The sequence below is a fragment of the Haliotis rufescens genome, unplaced genomic scaffold (genome assembly GCF_023055435.1).
Source record: "Haliotis rufescens isolate VD_foot unplaced genomic scaffold, xgHalRufe1.0.p SCAF_4, whole genome shotgun sequence".
Classification (NCBI taxonomy): Eukaryota; Metazoa; Mollusca; class Gastropoda; order Lepetellida; family Haliotidae; genus Haliotis; species Haliotis rufescens.
The window spans coordinates 35,025,364-35,038,807 of NW_025964112.1; the positions used below are offsets into that span (position 1 = coordinate 35,025,364).

The 13,444-nt window shown below is 37.7% G+C and overlaps 1 long non-coding RNA gene across 3 annotated transcripts in view; it reads left to right on the forward strand.

Annotated features, from left to right (window-relative positions):
- LOC124149858 overlaps positions 1–13,444 on the forward strand; it is a 74,141-nt gene that overhangs the window by 32,932 nt on the left and 27,765 nt on the right. For 2 of the 3 annotated variants that reach the window (XR_007218123.1, XR_007218122.1), the window contains exon 4: positions 4,910–6,207. The exons of the other annotated variant lie outside the window; for it this stretch is intronic. This is a non-coding gene — a long non-coding RNA (uncharacterized LOC124149858). Of the gene's footprint in view, positions 1–4,909; positions 6,208–13,444 lie in introns of those variants that run through there. 3 annotated transcript variants of the gene reach the window in all.

Sequence of the window (13,444 nt, forward strand, 5' to 3'; positions counted from 1 at the left end):
TTTTGCCATGAACGTTCATAAGCCACTGAAACATGATCAAGTGTTTGGCAAGATTTTGGACAAAGAATTTCAAAACTCACATAAAATCAAGATTTTGGCTGACTGGTTGTGTTGTCTGACCCCCTGACCTCTGACAGGAATGTGAAGCACGATGGTGGTATAATGTATGTTCAGTGTAGACATGGAAACAAGCAGAGCAGGACGGTTGACCTAGTCTTTCATGAACTCAGTCGCTCAGGTGCCCATTGTCCAGTATTGTATCACACTGTTTAAGCTGGCCGGTCAAGGAGGATGGAAGTATTCATAGGTATAATGGATGGAGTGGGTTACAGGTTATACTGCGGGGAATATTTGGTTTAGCAGTGTTTTGTTTTTGGATGTTTTTGTCAAGTACATGTATAATGATCAACCATGCAACCTGGTAAGTGCTTTAGACTCAGGTATGTCAGAGGTTTGGGTCAATGACACTCCTCTCTCCCCCCACCACCAAAAAACACAAAACTATATATAAACATAAATGTCCGTCCGCCATTTCTGAGGAGCATGGTTAAACACTTTTCTTAACCCGTATCATTTTCAAATGTAAGACTGCAATATCTATTGTTCTGTATACAACTTAAAATCAACCTATGGTCCAGTTTATGATGGGTTGTGCTGACGTGCTGAAGGGATGCAACTCTGCACTACTAATTGCAGTTCCTTTGATGACTGGGACACCGGTGCCAATATTTTCAATTAAACTTTATTAAACAGTATAAAAGTGCTTCAGGTTGCCATGGAGCCTGGGTCACGTCCCCTATCCCTAGTATAACATAACTGACCAAGTCTGCGGAATAGGGCTGTACAAATTCCTAATCCTGCCCTATGATTTTTACAGGTATTGAGGTAATATATGTATGTGTAAAATATAATCCCATATGCTGTGGTTGATGATGGATAGCCCTAAGCTTATATATCATCCATAGATCGACAATAACAACTGCATACCGAGGCAAGAGCGTTAACTGACGCTAAAAGTCCAGTTCCCATTACGATTACTATTACGAGTTAAGTCCATTCTATGTCCATGTATATTCCTTTTCTGCATCCAGTCTCAACATTTGTGTGTACTGGAGGTATATATGAGAATCGCGTAAAACCCTGCACACAATATACGCTGAGTAGTCATACCTTATTTCCAAAATAACTTCCTCATTAAGCTGATGTATCAAGATCGAGTGCACGTCTGAAACACTGAAGCCCTACTTCAATGATTCACCACAGCCTGGAGGATAATTAAACATACGTGACAGCTTGCACCTCATGTTCTTTACTTACAGCCATCCGATATAATAAGTCACAAATGTTAGAAACAGGTTGTATTTAGTTGGCCTTACACCAACCAGATGCAACAATAGTATGGGAGTGCACATTATTCATGTTCAAGCCCAAGGCCAAATTCTGCATGTTTGTAATATGGAACATAACCCCCAATATTGTTTCCATGCTGAGCCAGTTGGCTGAAATAATACATGTAGCTGTTCCCATTAGGCCATGATAAAGAAATTATTTAATTTTCATGCACATTTTCAAAAGTGTTGGGCCTGAGGCATCTAATGATATATATGTACATGATGTATTTTATTCTAAAATATATACTGTTCAACACTGTTTAAGCATGATTGGTTGGTTGGTTGTTTTATGCCGCACTCAGCAATATTCAAGCTATATGATGGCGGTCTGTAAATAATCAATCCAGTCATTGACATCATGAGCATCGATCCACGCAATTGGGATACGATGACATGCATCAACCAAGTCAGCTAGCCTGACCACCAGATCCCGTTAGTCGTCTCTTACGACAAGCATAGTCGCTTTTTACGGCAAGTATGGGTTAAAGCATGGGTAACACTAAAAATTGATGGAAGTGATTCACATTACACATGAATGTTTGGTAATAGACAGTTATCATATGGTAAATAATTATGGCCCAGTCACATTAGTATTACATTAGCATATAAAAATGAGATTAGTGGATATATTAATTTTTGTCTGACCTATTTTTGAATAGAATGATACTGCTTATATTGACAGAGTTTCATGGTCAAGACTATTGTGGGAAGTGTATCTGGTATGACATGATCAGTAGGTATTTGAAGTATGTCATGGCATAATGTAACAAATCTTACCGACACATTGTCTGATATGTAACATTTAAGGGTCACTGAGATATTCAACTATGGTCATGATAGTAACAGAATTGTGATTGTAATCTCATAAAGAGCGAAATTTTTTGAACTTCTGCTACACGGATGACTCACAGGTACACACTGCCGGGAGACTAACAGTGTGACAAGATAGGGGAGTGGTTTTAGCTCATACAATATGCATTCTACATATTCACAATACAAACCATTGTCGGTAGCAGGGCTGCATGGTATCACTGAATTACAAAACACACCTTCAACAATAGGCCTTGTGATATGATCTAAATGGGTGGGTATAAAAGGAAATACATAAACATGGGATAATTGGGTTTTGTCAATATCATGAAATAATTAAAAATCTGTCTCACACATCTAATCTGTATGGAACATCCAGTACACACCGCTGTTTGTCACTGTGTTACCTCCCTTGAGTAAGCATTACTCAGTTTGGCTCCAAATGACAAGGATGCATTGCAAAATAACTAAAAATCTGGAATAGTCTATTGAATGTCAATACAGAACACGGCAATGAATACCCTGTACCCAACAATGTCTGCTGTTTGTTATTTTTATTCCCATCACTGGAAAAAGTTGTTAAAGAAACATGTTGGTTTGTGTACAAGTTGACATCTTTAATGAAGGGGCACAACGGTATAGACTATTCCTGATTTTGAGTTATTTTGCAATTCAATAGTGATGGGTATTGGCCTGAATTTCATATTGCAATTTACTACAATAATAATTCGTGTATTGTGATACGTACCTGAATATATTTCATGCTTTCATCAGTAATTTGTTATGAACCTGAACCCAAAAACTCCCCCTGCATGTTTTTGACAACTTTGTATTTTGTTGGATGTTGCTATGGTCACAAAGCTTGCGTAATAGCCACATCATATACAGGAAACTCTCCCAAATAGTTTTACTGTTTCGACCACAAGAAAAAGTTGCTAATTTCTTAATTTCCATTTGATTTGACGCAAGTGTGAACTCTTCAACAAGATGATACGCATGATTTTGAAAAACGCAATATACTGGTATTTTCATTGGTACTCATTTATTGGTATTTCATATTGTGGTAAACCGGTATACCAGTAATATCTCGCACCTCTACAATTCAAAGTTCTCATTTGGAGCCAAACGGTAATGGCAGCCGAGCCTCTTGACTATGTGATGTTCCCATCAAGAGGGAAAAAGCTGACATTTGGTGCTATTTTGGTTTTATTACAATTAATGGCATTTGAAAGTTGAAGAAAACAGCAGTATGTTCATGGCAACATTGCAACATTGCAACACATATCACAATACTGATCTAACTAATGCAATATCTTGCAATAAAAAACCTGGCAATATAAGGACAAGTTTATAGTCCACAGGTTAATATAGAGAATGTCCCTTCATGACCCATGAAAGTATGCGGTCGCTTTACGCTTGTCTATTTTTAGTCAGGTAATGAAATGAGGCCGAGTATGACACACGGAAGTCAAATGGACCCTACCCTGCCTATGTCCTTTCTGCTTTCTGCACACCCTATACTATTAATGAAAATACTATCATACTGTTGCCTGATGCTGATGAAGTAAAGTGTAGAGTCCAAAAGGCTATGGCACATGTTAACTTGCAAAATACTGTCAAGGTAATCTGAGTCTCAATGGTCAGAGCTGATTGATTCATCATGTTCATTGGTAAAAAATAGTGACTTCACCGCAAAAGTGTCATATATATGTATTCACAGTTAATGGAGGAACCAAGCATAAGCAAACCTGTGCAGGACTGACAACAAAAACAAACTAGCGATAGAGTGACAATTTCATAAACAAATGAGATTCAAACATAGGACCTTTAGACACATATTAGACAATATTAGACAACATTAGACAATATAAGAGACGTTGGACTGATCCTATGCGAAAACAGGAAAGAAATATTGTGAAGCGTATAAAAAACGCATCTTAAATATGTTTAATGTATGAGACTTAGAATAGTGCTTTCATTATAAATACAAATTTCCTGATTAACCATTTGTCAACCGCAATATCTTGCAATATAATTATTTAGACTGACAGTAGCCATGGTAACCATGTCAACACACAATCAAAAACAATTCTAATCATTTTAACATTCAGTGTTCAGGCAGACTTGCTAATATGTAGGCTACAAAAACTCACAGAATCTGACGGATCATCAGTAATGATTTGATGATATGTGAAAACAGCCCACGAAATACATTGTTTCTATTGGTGAGAAAAAACATTGCATGCCATTTGCGCAATGAGCCTCATGTAATGTAGTACTTGAGATCTAGCCCATGTGTAAAGGCTTTAGCCCAGGTAAACAGACTACAGACCCCTCATTCAAACATCACTAGCCATACTAACTATGCTAGTCCATCATGTCTTAGTGAGACTTTAACTCGTTATACCATACCCTCTTCATTATCCTTCGTATCATCCATGTTATCCAGTGTATCTATATCTTCATTCCATTTTGATAAATACCCTGAATCCATCTGCCACCTTTGCTACATTTCGGAAATGACATCATCAACTCAATTTCTCTTATCAATACAGAATTTCTCTCACTCCTGAACGTATCAGATCTTCCTTCAACATATGAACGAGCCCTTGATACATTTATGTGGGTGCATATGGGTCCAAGACATACATGTTTTGTTTGTGTGTTTGTTTGTTTGTTGTTTAACACCACACTCAGCAATATTCCAGCTATATGATGTCAGTCTGAAGATTATCAAGTCTAGACCCGACAATCAAGTGACTGTCATCACGAGCATTGATCCACGCATTTGGGATACGCTGACGGGCAAGCATGGGTTGCTGAAGACCTATTCTACCCCGGATCTTCACGGGTGCATAATACATGCAGACTGCAGACATGATACACTAGTGCAACATGATAAATGAGGATGGTTTCTTACACAGGTTATATATCAAAATGTTTACCTCTGTTTAACATATTTACCTAACATTATTAATAGGCCAAATATTTCAACTCTACAAAATTACTAAATGTGATGGTTCTCGAGTACCTGATATCAGCTTAACATTCCTTTCTGTCTACATTCCAGAACAATTATAGCTTGTATGTATGGATCTATACCAGTAAATCAGTTTAAGTGATTTCTTTCTGAATCAGCAGAAACAGACAGCATGTGACAGTGACTATGCCTCAGATGCTCGGCCATCTCTCTCATGTTTCTGACTAATGATTACCAGTAGAGTGTGAACATGTCACAGCCTTGAATGAAAGGCGTATCTGTGATCCTCCTTTTCTTTGAGAAAATGTCAGAATTGTAGTGTTACCATTCCATTAACCATGGTCAAATTGTTAAAAATGTTATCATTTTACTGTTTGTTTAAACATTTTTCTTTATCATTATTTACAAGCCTGCACAAAATTAGCTAGACTAACATCTAGTCCCTGAAACTTTTACACAAAAAACAGCGGTTAAATTATCTAATAAAATATGAAAAAAGGAGCCTAGCAACTTACAACACTGTCCTGATACTACAGCACTCTACACTTACAAACTATTATACACTTCCACGGGCTGTATTGGATATTTGTTTCAGGGTCTGCATGACAGACTAAAAATTAGCCTTATAAACTTCGAAATGTGTGTATTTTAGCAGCTATTTGACTTCCCGGTAAATAAACTGAGAACTGGTGTTACATATGATGGTTATTTGTGTGACTATCTTGTGATGTGTATCTAAACTCTGTAACAGCACTGATCAATATTTACATAACTAGGCAATAATGAGATACTGATGAGTTGTTTTCTTGTTTGTTTCAACAAGGAGTATCCAGGTGTGCATACATTGTGTCACGTGAAGCTAAAACTGTCAATCTAGTTATACTTTCCGAGGTAATGTCAATGATGCTGTCAATTGAAATAATTATATCAGTGATTGTCCTTGAGGTTGTTTTCTCTAAATTACTGAATCTGAATATTACAGTAAGACTATTTAAATAGCAGATGTCTATATATAGTATATGTAAATTGTAATACATTGTTGTAATCAGTTATGTAATGTTTTGAATAAATACAAGTGACACAAGAATACACTTTGAAATGTCAGCATGGCCAGGCTCCAATGATTGAGTATCACTCGACTGATAGGTACACAATTCATGCCACAGACAACTGTTGATCAATTACAAGCATGGCAGATGTCAAATAATCAAACGTTTTGAAATAGACAGTTATACTTGCTATGTGTTCAACCAACAGTTAACAATAATATCTAAAAATAGGTCAATACAATTTAAACACAAAGACACTTAACACTATCATGTTCAACCACGTTAACAGGTATTTTGCTTTACATACTGACTACTGCTAATTGATAATGAGTAAATAACAAAATCTCAAGTCACTAGAGCTGAGTACCGCCTGGTATCTTGCAATATGATTCATAAGGATATGGCCGGACGATACTGCTGGTATCACGAAAAACCACATCAAATAAGAAGAAATGATGAAATCCCTGAAATAAGGCTCTGAAACCTTTTTCTTCATACATTTATTTATTGTTTTCTCAAAAACCATAAGATAGTAAACCACAACAACAAAACAGTTTGAACTGATCAGCTACCACGTCCTTGTGTCTACCATGCTTACAGGTGGCACTATGCTAGTTCTGCTATTATTATGAGTTTCTATTCCAATTAAAGCGTATCACGACCTCACAAACTGATGATTCAAGTATCGTGTGTACCTAAGTATAGATAATACTGTGGGTATTGGCAAATCAATACAGGCCTACAAATCAGGATAAACATGATAAATAGAGGTTATCACGCGAGTGTGTTTGGGGATAGTAAATATCCTGCATTAGGAATAAACATTGTATTTAGCGAGCCTTGGCGAGCTAAATAAATAGTGTTTATTCCTAATACAGGATATTGACCATCCCCAAACACACAAGCGTGATAACCTCTTTATCATATAATGTCATTCTTTAATAATTCTGTGCTTCAAAATCGCTTTCCCTCTCTCACAAACATTACCGAAACATTGCGAGTTTTCCTGGAATGCGGGCATTAATATTTATGACGTCACAGGGTAAGTGATGTGTCAATCGGACAGTGACAGTAGCCAATATAGTTCCAACTGAAATCTCTTTCTTATACAGTGGTGAAGCAACATATACGCAAACAGTCGGTCTGTCCTGTCATAACGTTAAGAAGTATAGTCAGATGTACACACAGTGACAAAACGAAACAGGGTAACAATTCAAACATATTTCGGCCAAATCCAAGTATTTTAATTTGTGGAGAAAGGTTCAAGCCGCAGTAGTCTACAAGCACAGATATGGCTCCTGATGCCGCTTGGATAGCCCTCGTGCCCTCGCAAAATTGTGTCGAAATTTATATCTCCAAAGTTGCCAAAACGTATAAAATGCCTTAGCTACGTCACAGTAAGACACTGATTTTCAGTATATTAGACTGTTCTTTTGATAATGGAGGCAACATTCTCTGTAGTTTATCCAGAGTCCCGATGGTTAAATCTGACTCGATCGACGAATGACGAGAGCGACGCCATAAGTTTGTTTATAAACAGTGAAAGTAGTCCAATACTTGACCTTTGATATTTGCATCTCTATCCGCATATGACCCCAACGGATATCGTTTTTATCCGTTGGCTTTATCCTGCCGAGAAACCTACCCATTATATGATAAAAGTAATTACTTGACATCAGACAAGTTACCATGATCATGATGATTATAGTGAGTGAGTTGGGTTTAACGCCGCTTTTAACAGTGTTCCAGTTATATCACGGCGTGTCAGCTTAAGTGTGTGTATGGTTTTACGCCGCTTTTAGCAATATTCCAGCAATATCACGGCGGGGGACACCAGAAATGGGCTTCACACATTGTACCCATGTCGGGAATCGAACCCGGGTCTTCGGCGTGACGAGCGAACGCTTTAACCACTAGGCTACCCGACCCCCCCGTGTCAGCTTAAAGTGGGAGGAAAGCCCGAAGTGATGCTGGTATCAGACTTGAACCACTTCGGTGAAACCCATGAACACGGGTAGGGTGCTGACAAACCTAGAAACATAATTGGGGCGAACCGGGAGTCGAACCCACAAACATAGGTTTCTGGCGTGCCTGAGGGACGCAACTTTGCACAGCTAAAGGTGGCGCCTTAGACGACTGGGCCACCTGTGCCCCTGATGATTATAGAATATTGTTACAGTTAATACTTGAAAAACACAATCTAGCCTCAGGTTTTACTGACAAACGTGTTGTGGGTCCTTCTTTCTGGCTGCTGAGGTTCCTAGACAAACTTCTTTAAGCAGTGACCATGGTGACAGGAAATATATTCCATGTGTAAATGTAATGAACATCACACGCTCCCTCCCATACATTCAATGGTGAATCCCTTGACCAGTTCAGCATTGTACAGTGAACCCATCAAGTATTGGTATCAGTGGGTGTAGTGCTGACAGACTGGCGGTCATGATCAGACATATCCGGACATCACAACCATGATCGGCTGATGAAGCTCTACACATACTTCCCCATAGGGATGTCATGATTCACTGATGCATCACCAATATGCACTTGAGGATAGAATTCTCTGTCACAATCTGTAGAATCATCCACAGTGAAGGATCACGGTGTGACTTATGACATAAATGAAAAGTGACCAGTGATTACAACCAAGGCTTATTTGGACTCAATAACACTAATGAGGTATGGTTATGAATACTTATGAAGTATTACACATGTTCATCATCCTCATCAGGGATTTACCATCCCAAACTAGGCTTCCACAGGAGATATAACTAGGGTGAGATCAATGAATTGCATCACAATGCTTTGCAGACCATAGTGATGTCATCGTTTACAATAACATTACAATCAAATGCCATCACTAATATATTTGCCAGTGAAGCTGACAAGCTGTACTTTCTACTCCCAAGACACTTGTTATCATGTTTACTACAGTTAACAAACTGAAAGAGTTGGAAGAATGATTTTGAATGATAAATAGAATCTAAGCCTCATATGTTTTTTGATGTCATATATCATCACTTGCCTTTAATGATGAAAAATGTATCTACATCTATCCTAAACAAACAGTGTTCACATCAAGTGTGTTGTGTGTCTGTACGGAGTGAGTGAGTGAGTGAGTGAGTGAGTGAGTGAGTGAGTGAGTGAGTGAGTATGGTTTTACCCCGCTTTTAGCAATATTCCAGCAATATCACTGCGGAGGACACCAGAAATGGGCTTCACACATAGTACCCATGTGAGTAATCGAAACCAGGTCTTCAACATGACGAGCAAACACATTAACCACTAGGCTACACAACTGCCCCGTGTGTCTGTAGACATGGTAGTTAGATGCAAGTCACAACAATGATCACAACATGTCATGTGAGGTATGTTTATGGGTTTCAAAGGTGATGGGCCATTTGACCTTCAGTGTGCAACTCAAACACAAGCTCTGAGACTCCATCTGGACAAAGTCAGACTAGGATGGAGTGATGAACAGAAGGAACAGCTGGTTCTCCCCGTCAAGGAACTGATTGGTAATACTAATTTGAATGTGTTATTAAATAGTACACATGTATTCTCCACGTGTAATCATATTCGAACACATTCAGAAAACTTTTTTAATACAAGTCACTCTTCTGACTCACTGTCATTGATTTTTCTACGAGTTGTTTCTGACAAGTCTTACAACATAACATTAGGCACAATATGCAATGGTCACTAAAATAATAGGTGAGAAATAACGACAGCAGTATTTAATGACTTTCCCTGTAACTTAAATACTGCTTTATTTCCCCGCACTTTCGATTAAAAATTCATGCAAACACAGCGTGTCAAACATAGCTAATATTATTATCTCAGACTGTATAGCAGCTGAGTGGACCACACTGCCATACTGCTTAGTGGTCTAGCTTACACACCTGGCGAATTTTCCTGTTTGACTCCCATCCACACACGAGGACGACTTCTTCTTTGTATTGCCAATAGATACAATTACCATTTACTGATAACTAACTTCCAATTTTTTACAACACACGTAAATATCCTCAAATCGGTCAATAAACTGGACTGAGTCAGATGTTGACCTTCCGTTGAGTTATCTCCCACGGGACAGAGCATGTATAAGACAAATATTTTGATTGGATAGGCTATAAATAGTATCCAATGAAAGACAATGATACATTCACGCACTTGCTGCTTCTCGTATTATTCCGTCTGCAGTCGGATTGTACAAATTGATTTGTTATGTAATCTCTGCCTCATTGCGCTCAATAAATAATTCCGTGATTGTGTTGGTGTGCGTATATACATGATGCGCAATAAAAAGAGGCAATGAAAAGATAATATGAAACCTGTGACCAAAACATATTTAACGAGATTTTATTATGATTCCAAACCAAGAATTAGATTTTATGAAAAGTTATTTTTCGTATTTTTGTTTTTTCCCTCCTTTCACCTTATAGTTAGACTGCATAAACATCAAAGATAATCGAACAGATACAACGAATTCCAATAAAAAAAAACGTATTCGTAATGTTTCAAAAAATTTCTTTTAAATTGCGTCTCGTCACGTTTGAGTCATCATGAGGGAGTGCATTTGGTTGAACGCCGCGTTGAACCGTATTTCAATTATATCACGGCTTGTCAGCTTGATGTGGGGAGAAATCCCACATTTAAGTGATGTTTGTTTGTTTGTTCTTTAACGCCGCACTCAGCAATGTTCCAGCTATATGACGGTGGTCTGCAAATAATCGAGTCTGGACCAGACAACCCAGTGAGATTGATATCTATTGGGACCGATGACATGCATCAACCAAGTCAGCGAGGCTGACCACCCGATCCCGTTAGTCGCCTCTTACGACTCATTACGGATTTCTCATGAAATTACACTTAACTTAGAATAAGTATAACAAAATCGGATTAATATGGCAAACGACAACAAAACATTTACCATTCTTTTCCTTTAAACAACAGCACGAACAATATTTGATTCGAAATTGTCTGTTTGATACTCTGCTTTTATCCGTTATTTAGATATTTTGATCAATAGAGTAGCACATTGTGTTCACATTGTTCTATGAAAAAGATGATTTACGAGACTCCCTCTTCGATTGTGGAGTGGTTTCAGAGATTTTACGGTTGCATCTATAAGCTGTCAAAAGCGAGCGTGCAGATGAGATTTGGGGAAATTGGATTATACGGAGACTTATCGTTGGTTTCAATTCAAGCAATATATTATATTGATATTTAAAGAAAACACGTACGTGTACACATTACCCTTCACAGCTACACGAATAAGGTATTACTCTTTTTCCTTGGGAAAAAATGATTTTCATATATAATATCAACACAACCAAGTTAAAAGCAATTTATATTTATTTACAAGTACATCGATTCCACTTATCGACCATTTCTTTCAATTTTTACATGACCTTCCCCAAAATGTGTATTGATTTTTACTACCATCCCCTATAGTGACTATAATATTTCTGGTGAGCCTCCCCTGATTCTCCGCCCCTCCCCCCATTAAATGACCTGTCCCTTAAGTAGAATGTATTAAGATCCTCAATTTTGTTTAATATCGAAGCATAATTAATGGCATAAAGAAACATTAGGGTTGTCTTCAATTCTCGATGTGATCCATCTCTGTGCTGGCCTATATCTTCAGTATCAGTTATAGATAGTAAATACATGCTTTGTGCTAGGCCACCTCTAAAGCTTAGCAAGCGCACACATGTAGGTGTTTATCGAGTAACAACGACAGCAACAAGAATAACACAGATGGCTGTCAGCGTCATCAAGAATATCTATGAATGACGCATACTAATTATCAGCTCACAATACAATTATAGTGAAAGCACACGTAAAATATTCTTCAGTTGATGAGCAGCCGAGTAACTTTAGAACTTTGACTGTTACTGTACTAACCGCCCTCGGTTATCTAGTGTAATTTAATTCCATTCTGTTACGATATATAAGAAACCTACGCAATAAATCTCAAAGTACAATGAAGAACGAAGCTTGTTTTATTTCACAATAAAGTCATTTCGCGAGATTCGTACATGCGCTCGCAACTTGATGACGTCGTAAGTTGGACGACGTTATTATTGAGAGGGAAGTGTCTGACATTGCCGAGGTCCGATTCTATTCAGGAAGTCTTCATTATTAAAATACATGTTCTACATTGACTAGTTCACTTTGTTATGGCCCATAGTTGAAAGTTAGCCAGGCTTTGAAATTTTTGACCAGCCCTCGTATTTAAGACATGCATTTTTTATAGGCTTCACAATATTTCTTTCGTATAGGATTAGTTCAACACCTCGGTACACACCTCTATGTACTGGTAAATATGATTAAAGCTGCACCCCTCATGGTTTATTCTCCTTGAAGTGTTTTATTGTACTGTAAACAACCCCTACTCGTCGTCTATTTCTTAAAATGGAGCTACAATACATTACGTAATTGAGGATGACATCAACCTGAATTCAGTGCTATATTTTTTTTGACAGCGTTACCCACGAAACGTTTAATGGAATAATTAACGAGGTCATAGTTCCTATGGAACATTAAAACTTGTGTTTGATTTATTTTCTTTACTCAATAACTCGCAATATGTGTTTGCCATTTGTTGAAAGATCTAAAGACGCCATCAATTCTAAAAAACCCATGAAAACCAACTTACCTTAAATGTGTTTAAAACAAAAGAATGAGTTTTATCTCGATGTTTGTTTAAAAAATAACCATAACCAAACATGGATTCCGTATTGATAAATATTTACTGCAATTTGATGAAAATCTGCCCTCTCGGGGTAAGAAATGACTTTTACCTATCTGTTAACTTGACGAAATGTCGTGCTTTCATTACAAGCTGTCTAGAACGGCCCCAGCACATGTGAACATGAGCCTTTGACTTCACATGCCTTAAATTGTTTGATATGCATTTCTTAGAAGTTGATGGATGACAAAGTAGACAAATTATGGATAAAATCGTCTTTAACATATATATATGATTATAGCAACGTTTCGGTATTAATCCTTACATCGTTGTCAAGCAGCACGGACAAAGTAGACACCATTTATCTACCGTTGTCATGCAAGACTGTCTACTTTTCATCTTCCTTTATCGTGTGACATTTGAACCATTTTTGGCTGTTGATTTTTCTGTAACCTTGAATGAAATATGGCCATCTGCGCATGCGTCGATATCTGATGATCACTTCTCGTGCTATAAA